We start from the raw sequence: 7979 nt of genomic DNA, 5'->3' as shown, positions 1-7979 counted from the left end.
AAGCTGGCTGGCCAACCAGCCTAGTGAAGCAGTGAGCTGGTTCAGCGAGAGACTGTCTCAGGCAGTAAGGCCAAGAATGAAAGAGAAAGACACTGACCACAAGTCTGGCACATGAATCTGCACATTCACACACACAGCAAGATCTGACTACATGTTCCATGTAAGAGATACACTGTAAGTATAACACACGTGAGTTGAAAGGAAATGCTCAAGAAAGCAAATAGTAAGTCTCAGAAGACTGAATGGCTGTTTTAGTATCAGAGAGAACCAATTTTAAGTTTGAAAGTATTATTATTTATAGGTTAGAAGGATCAAAATTATTAAGTGAAAATTCTCCTCACTTGATCTATAGATTCAATACAATCTCAATTAAGATTCTATTGGCTTCAAAAAATGGCAAAATAATTGTGAACATTTATTGGTTACACCCCGTCATTTCAGCACATGTATTCCATGTATAATGACTGAGTCAGGGTAACTAAAATGATTCAACCATTTACCACTTTTTCGTGTTGTGGAGATTCAAAATGCTTTCTTTAGCTACTTTAAGATCTACAATAAATTAACTAGAGCCACTCTACTGTGCTCTCTACTATAACTTATTCCTTCTAACTCTTGTATCCGACAACACTCTTCTCATCTCCATCCAAGCCTCTGCTAGTTGATATTCTACTCCTTACTTCTGTGTGATCAAATTTGAAAACTTCTGTATAGGAGTAAAAACATGTAGTATTTTCTTTCTGGACCTGGCTCATTTCACTTGCCATAGTTCTCCAATTCTATTGGAGTGGGTCTTTAGTTCTAGTGTAAATTTGACATGCTAATTTTAATATTTATACGAAATGCATGCAAAGGGTTTAACATGATTTTGAGAAAAGAACACCAAAACTATAATAATTACTCTGCTTTCAAGACTTGCTGTAAAGTGTGTGTGTGTGTGTGTGTGTGTGTGTGTGTGTGTACTAATGATCCTGCTTCAGCCTCTGGAAGGCTGGCCATACTGGAATATGGGGAATACAGAGGCATTTAGCATCATGCCAACAACATGATACTTTTTATATTTGTTTTAAAGGCTAACTATTAGTGAGTAGCCAGGACACTTTTTAAACAGAAGAATACATCAAATTATCACACCAGAAATTAAAACTTTAGTCCCAATTAAAACATAGTCCCAACAGTGATTTTATTTCAGAATTAACCCATCAGTAGAACAAGTAAAAAAAAAAAAAAACTACATATAGATGAATTTAGCACATGCAAGTATATGATAATGACATAATTTAAAAATCAAAAGGGTAAATTAATAGTTGAATAACAAATTAAGATATCCAACTATCAGAAGGGTAAATAGTTGGATAACTTAACATGTAAAAACATTAAATTATAAATATCTTTCATATCTTACATGCATGTGCACATACAACCCTAGAGCCTCTAAACATAATAAAAACAAGATAAAATATATTGAATATTTAAATAATCTTTTGGATTACAATGGCTTTTCTAAACATGGCTCTCAAAGGAGAAACAGCAAGAAAGAGAATGATAAATTTTTTCATAAAATTAACAGAAAATGAAACTTTAACCTGCAACTTTTTATCTGCCTATTGATTTTAAATAAAAAACAAAGCATCTGTTAAAGGTGTATTATCAAGTGTATAATGAAGACTTCAACACATTGCCGCCTAAGACATTTTATCAGAATGGGAGGGTTTGTTTTCCTTCCATTTAAATGAATGATGAATGCTACACATGAAGATGAGTCACAGCTTGAGTACTCTTTTTTTATGACCAATGCATCTCTCATGATTCTCTATCTGCAGTAATATGTTCTTAACACACATTTACTCATTGGCTCAACACTTACTAAGTGGCTACTAAGAGAAAGGCGTGTGCTGGGACATACAGTCTAGGAGCACCCACACTCTGAAGTCACAGGTAGTATCAGGCTTGAGCAGTTTTGGAGTACCTGTACAACTGGGCAGGCCACTTAACTCTTGAGCCTCCGCTTCCTTGTTTGTTAGTAAAGTCTGCTAATATCTTGGAGAAATGCTGTGAACATTAGAAGCAACCAAACATTTATGAGCATCTACTCTTTCCTAAGTTCTTTTTTAAAAATAATTTTATGGACCACCATGTGGCTGCTGGGAATTGAACTCAGGACCTTTGGAAGAGCAACCAGTGCTCTTCACCTCTGGGCCCCACCATTCAATAAGGACATTTGCTCAACTATGTTCATAGAAGCTTTATTTGTAATAGCTAAAATTTGGAAACAACCTAGATGTCCCCCAATGGAGGAATGGATACAGGAAGTGTGGTACATTTACACAATGGAATACTACTCAGCAATTAAAAACAAGGAAATCATGAAAATTTCAGGCAAATGGTGGGAACTAGAAAAGATCATCCTGAGTGAGGTAACCCAGAAGAAGGAAGACATATATGGTATATACTCACTTATAAGGGATATTAGCCATATAATATAGGATAAACATATTAAAGTCTATAGCCCTAAAGAAGCTAAACAACATGAAGGACCAAAGAAGCTAAACAACATGGAGGACCCTAGAGAAGATGCTTAATCCTTATTTAGAAGGGCAAACAGGATAGACATTGGAAGTAGGAGAAGACAAGGAACAGGACAGGAGCCTTCCTCAGAAGACTTCTGAAAGACTCTACACAGCAGGGGATTGAAGCAGATACTGAAACTCATAGCCAAACTTTGAGCAGAGTGACAGAATCCTTATGGAAGAAGAGGGAGATAAAAAGACCTGGAGGGGACAGGAACTCCACAAAGAGAACAATTGAGCAAAAAACCTGGGCCCGGGGCGGGGGGTGGGGGGAGCTACAGAGACTGATACTCCAACCAAGGTCCATGCATGGAGAACACCTAGACCCCCTGTTCAAACGAAGCCAATAGGTTGCTCAGTTTCCAAGTGGGTTCCCTAGTAAGAGGAACAGGGGTTATCTCTGACATGAACTCAGTAGCTGGCTCTTTGATCACCTTCTCCTGGGGAGTGCAATCTTTCCAGGCCACAGAGGATGATGATGCAGCCAGATGAGACCTGATAGGCTAGGGTCAGATAGAAGGGGAGGAGGACCTCCCCTATCAGGGTACTAGGGAAAGGGCATAGGGGAAGAAGAGGGAAGGTGGGTACAACTGGCTGCAGTGGGGGTACAGGGTGAATAAATTATAATAAATAACTAATTAAATTAAATTTAAAAAATAATTCTTATGTATTTGCAGTTTTCTGCATGTATGTCTACACACTACATATATGTGTGTATGGTGCCCACAGAGGCCAGAAGATGACATCAAACACTCTATGACTCATAGAGATGGTTGAGAGCTGTCACATGGGCACTGGAAATTGAACTTGGGTCCTCTGAAAGAGCTTTCCCAGAAAATTAGGTATCCAAAAGGTGCTCAACCATACCACAAGGACATTTGTTCAACTATGTTCATAGAAGCTTTATTCATCATAGCCAGAATCTGGAAACAATCTAGATGTCCCTCAACCAAAGAATGGATATAGAAATTGTGGTGCATTTACACAGTGGAATACTACTCAGCAATTAAAAACAAGGAAATTTGCAGGCAAACTAGAAAAGATCATCCTGAGTGAGGTAACCTGGTTTTTATTTTTTATCCTTTTATATAGAATGCATTTGTATGCATGGTATAATTTGTGAAACAATGTGGAATATAAATATTAAAGAACTGACTTAAAAGGGATAAAAAAGTATTTAGCCACAGAAAGATAATGCCAAATAAGCCTAGATAGACATTTTGAGAAAACTGAAGAAATACAACTTTTCTCTTAAGCAGGATGTGAAGTCACTGCAGGCAATGAGTCAGATTTCATATATGAGTAGAAGAGTTGGGGAGACTACAAATCCAGATCTATCAGTGTTGGCACTAGTTCTACCTTGAGATGGATAATGCTTTCTTGGAGCAGTGAGGGTGAGAACTGAGTTGCCCATTGTAGGATATTTAGTAGCATTTCTGTTATTTTTTACATGCCAGTCTTGGCCCCAAATTTGACACGAAGTTTTATCTGCAAATGTTTTCTAAGGGGACAAAATCATTTCCAACTGAGAACCGCTGGAGTCAACTGTTTGGTATGGAAGGGGCACATTTAGAAGTACAGATGTGCAGTGTCTGATCTGAGAGCATCTCTTACCCACAACAATGCCAGCATATACTAACACTAGTTCTTCCTCTATATTGAACGACCTGATGATCATTGCTTTACATGACCTTTACATTTGTAGAGAAAGGACTACACTCGGCTTATCATAAAATTATTTCTCCTGGATATGAAATTACTAATGTAATGTCGTCCTTCCAAATGTGGCACAGTGCCTCATCGCCTTTTTAAACATAACAAGGCAGTCAAGGACACCTCAAAAAATACTACGGAGAGAAAAAGAAATATATAGGTTTTCTACATTTTACAGATATGATATAGAATTCTCTGGATTTTAGAGGCATTTGTTATAACTTATTCTAGCCTAAGCTTCCACGTTTAGGGGCTGGAGAGATGGAGGATTCAGTTCCAAGCACCCATATGGCATCTCACAACTGTCTGTAACTCCAGTTCCGAGCGACTGGATACCTTCTTCTGGCCTCATACCTGCTGGTAAAATACCCACATATATAAAATAAAAATAAACAATTTTTAAATAAAATTTAAAATAAAAATATTTTAGTTGTATTATTTTTAATGTTTGTGAATGTTTTGCTTGCATGTGAGTATGTATACCATGTACATGCTTGGTACCTGTGGAAGTCAGAGGACCTCCATGCTTGCTGCCTGCTGGATCCCCTGGAAGTGGAGTTACAGAGGACTGTGAGCCACTGTGTGGCTGCTGGGAACAGCACTCAGGTCCCCTGCAAGAACAAATGCTCTTAACCATCTGAGCCATCTCTCCAGGTCCTCGTTCATTTTTGAGACAGGGTCTTTGCTGCAGAGCTCAGGCTGACCTTGAAAGTACAACCTCAGCTTCCCAAATGCTGGGATTACAGGTATGTCTCATCACACTCAGCTAAATTTACAAGTCTAGCTGGTGGTGGTGCGCACCATTAATCTCAGCAGTAGAGAGGCAGAGGCAGGCTACATAGTCCATTTTTATATACCGAGCTCCAGAATAGCCAAGCTACCTGTCACAATAAATGATTCATAGATAGATGGATGGATGGATGGATGGATGGATTAGGTAGATAGATAGATAGATAGATAGATAGATAGATAGATAGATAGATAGATGAATGAATGTGTAAGTCTAGCAATTGGTTCCATTTTTTTTAAAGCTGATTCACTTTTCATTAGGTACATAGTGGTACTATGTTATGGTTCCTGTGCTCTAAATGGCTAGAATTCCCATAGGTGTGGTTAATCTTGTGCAACATTAGTTATCTAATCAATTATTCTTTTGTATCTCTACAACTTATCTGTTGAAATAATAGGTCATTATTTCCTTGTTATACTTCCATACTCTCATGACACTAATTTCCTTGGGGAATGACAGTTTTTATGTGAAGGTGCTAATTCCCTCGACGCTTGGCAGCTCTTACCAATTAGCATAGTTCCTTGCATATGGTAGGTGCTTAAAATAATCTACGAGGGCTGGCCATCAGCTCAGTGAGTAAAGGCAGTTGCTGCCAACTCTGATGACCTTAGTTCAATACCTGGAGCCCACAGAGTAGAAGAAAGAACTGACTCCCCTTAAGTTGTCTGCTGACCTCCACACAAGTGCCATACACACACCCACACCCACACACCAAACAAACAAATAAATAAATAAATGTAATAAAATAGCTGATGTATGAATAGGCAACAAAATGTGAGGTATTTTAGGGGAATGTTACTCAAGGAAATGTTAAATTGTAGTTAACTTTTCCATTTGTCTCAAGGAAATAGTGACCCAATTATTTTCATTTATTCCAACCAATATACTCCTGAGTTACACACTCAAGTGGAAAATGTCTGTCCTGGTCAGAATCTAACCTTACATGAATTCTTTGATGTATATAAAAGGCCCAATGTCATGGGAAATGGCTCATAAAAAAAAGGGGGGGGGGTTGAACATGTGACAGAAGGTATTCATGTTTACAAAGGTGGATACTGCAAAAGCCAGGCTAATATGTGTGAGTTCTTGCATTTGATGAAATATAAGTACACCAATATGAAATGTTAGGTTTCTCTTCTGCATCGCAGAGTTTTCTTTATGCTGATGTCACCACAGCCACAGCTCTCTTTCAGCACTTATTATCTACTTTAATAATGCTGAATGTGTTGTGCAAAAATATTTCTTCTTGGTCTACTAATTGTGCAAAAAAGTTCCTTCAGGATGATCAAAAGATAGTACAAGAGGCCACACCTATAAATTAGTTCTCACAAGACAATAAATTACATATGTAACACATTTATGTAACACTCCTTTCATTCCATAGATCCAGACTTTCTGCATGTTCTTGTTTGAGCTGATGTGCAATTCTATCTCAAGAAGCCATTTGCCATATCCATGCCATGCATACTTAGCATGCATGTGCTCATGCTTGTGGATAACTTTATACTAATATCCATGTAAGAATACTGAAATCCTACATTTAACAGAAATGCAAAAATGGACTATTTGTTATTTCAAAGGACTTTTAAAAGAAAAGAATTATATTTTAATTTCAGTGATTGCCTTGGATAAGGCATAAAAATAATTAAGGTACTGCCCATGAACCATGACCTCAGGAAAATTGTGGTCTGATGGGTGAGGCAGACATGAGCAAAACAATTATTATTTTTTTTAAGCACTGTCCAACAGACTCAAGGGGAGAAAAATCTGAGAAATGTTTAGAGAATGGCCAGTGGTTCAGAGTTCCATAGTAAATAGGGCTTAGGGCTGTTCTATAATAAGGATTTCAGACTATATGTTGTAGGTGACAGCACTCTGAGAGCTTGAACATAGTGCTGAGATCTTCTACAAGTCATATTAGAAATAGCATCCTGGCAGCAATCTTAAACTTATTTGAAGGGACTTTTTAATATTATTATTATTTTACACTTTATTCACTTTGTATCCCCCCATAAGCCCCTCCCTCCTTCCCTCCCAAACCTACCCTCCCTCCCTCTTCTTCACCCATGCCCCTTCCCAAGTCCACTGATAGGGGAGGTCTTCCTCTCCTTCCTTCTGATCTTAGTCTATCAGATCACATCCAGAGTGGCTGCATTGTCATCTTCTGTGTCCTGGTAAGACTGCTCTCCCCAGAGGGGGAAGTGATCAAAGAGCAGGCCAATCAGTTCATGTCAGAGACAGTCCTGAAGGGACTTTTTTTAAAGAACAACTTCAAAGATTTGTGATCTTCTTTCTTTCTTAGCATCATCAGTGTCTGATGAAAAGTATGTTTTTAATTAGCATTAAACATTTTCATCATGGCTACAGTAGCACAGCTTGTGAACAAAACAGTGAACCCTGTATTATTACAATGGATTTTCTCCCTTCCCCCTTCCATGATGATTCTTGAGCTTAGTTTATATTCAAGTATGTGTCTGAACTTGTCTTATTTACATTTAGATTTAAAATAACTATGGTGCAAAATGACGAAACAGAATTTACAGAGAAAAGTAGTTGTTCAGGCTAGAGTGGTTTTGTGGTTTAACTGAAGATATGATTCAATTTCCAGCACCCACATCAGGCAGCTTAAAACAGCCTGTAACTTTAGCTTGAGGAGGATCCAAGACCTCTAACCTTGTAGAGGCACTGGCCTTACATACGCACAAAGAAACACTTAAAAGTAAAAGAAAGAGCCAGGCATGGTGGCACATGCCTTTAATCTCAGTACTGGGGACGCTGAGGCAGGTGATCTCTGTGAGTTCGAAACCAGCCTGTTCTACAAAGTAGGTCCAGGATAGTCAGAGCTACACAGAGAAACCCTGTCTCGAAAAACCAAGAATGGGGGGAGAGGAAGACTGAGAAGGAGA

Source organism: Meriones unguiculatus, chromosome 3 (assembly GCF_030254825.1).
Source record: "Meriones unguiculatus strain TT.TT164.6M chromosome 3, Bangor_MerUng_6.1, whole genome shotgun sequence".
In the NCBI taxonomy this organism is placed as follows: Eukaryota; Metazoa; Chordata; class Mammalia; order Rodentia; family Muridae; genus Meriones; species Meriones unguiculatus.
This window is presented reverse-complemented; position numbering follows the sequence as displayed.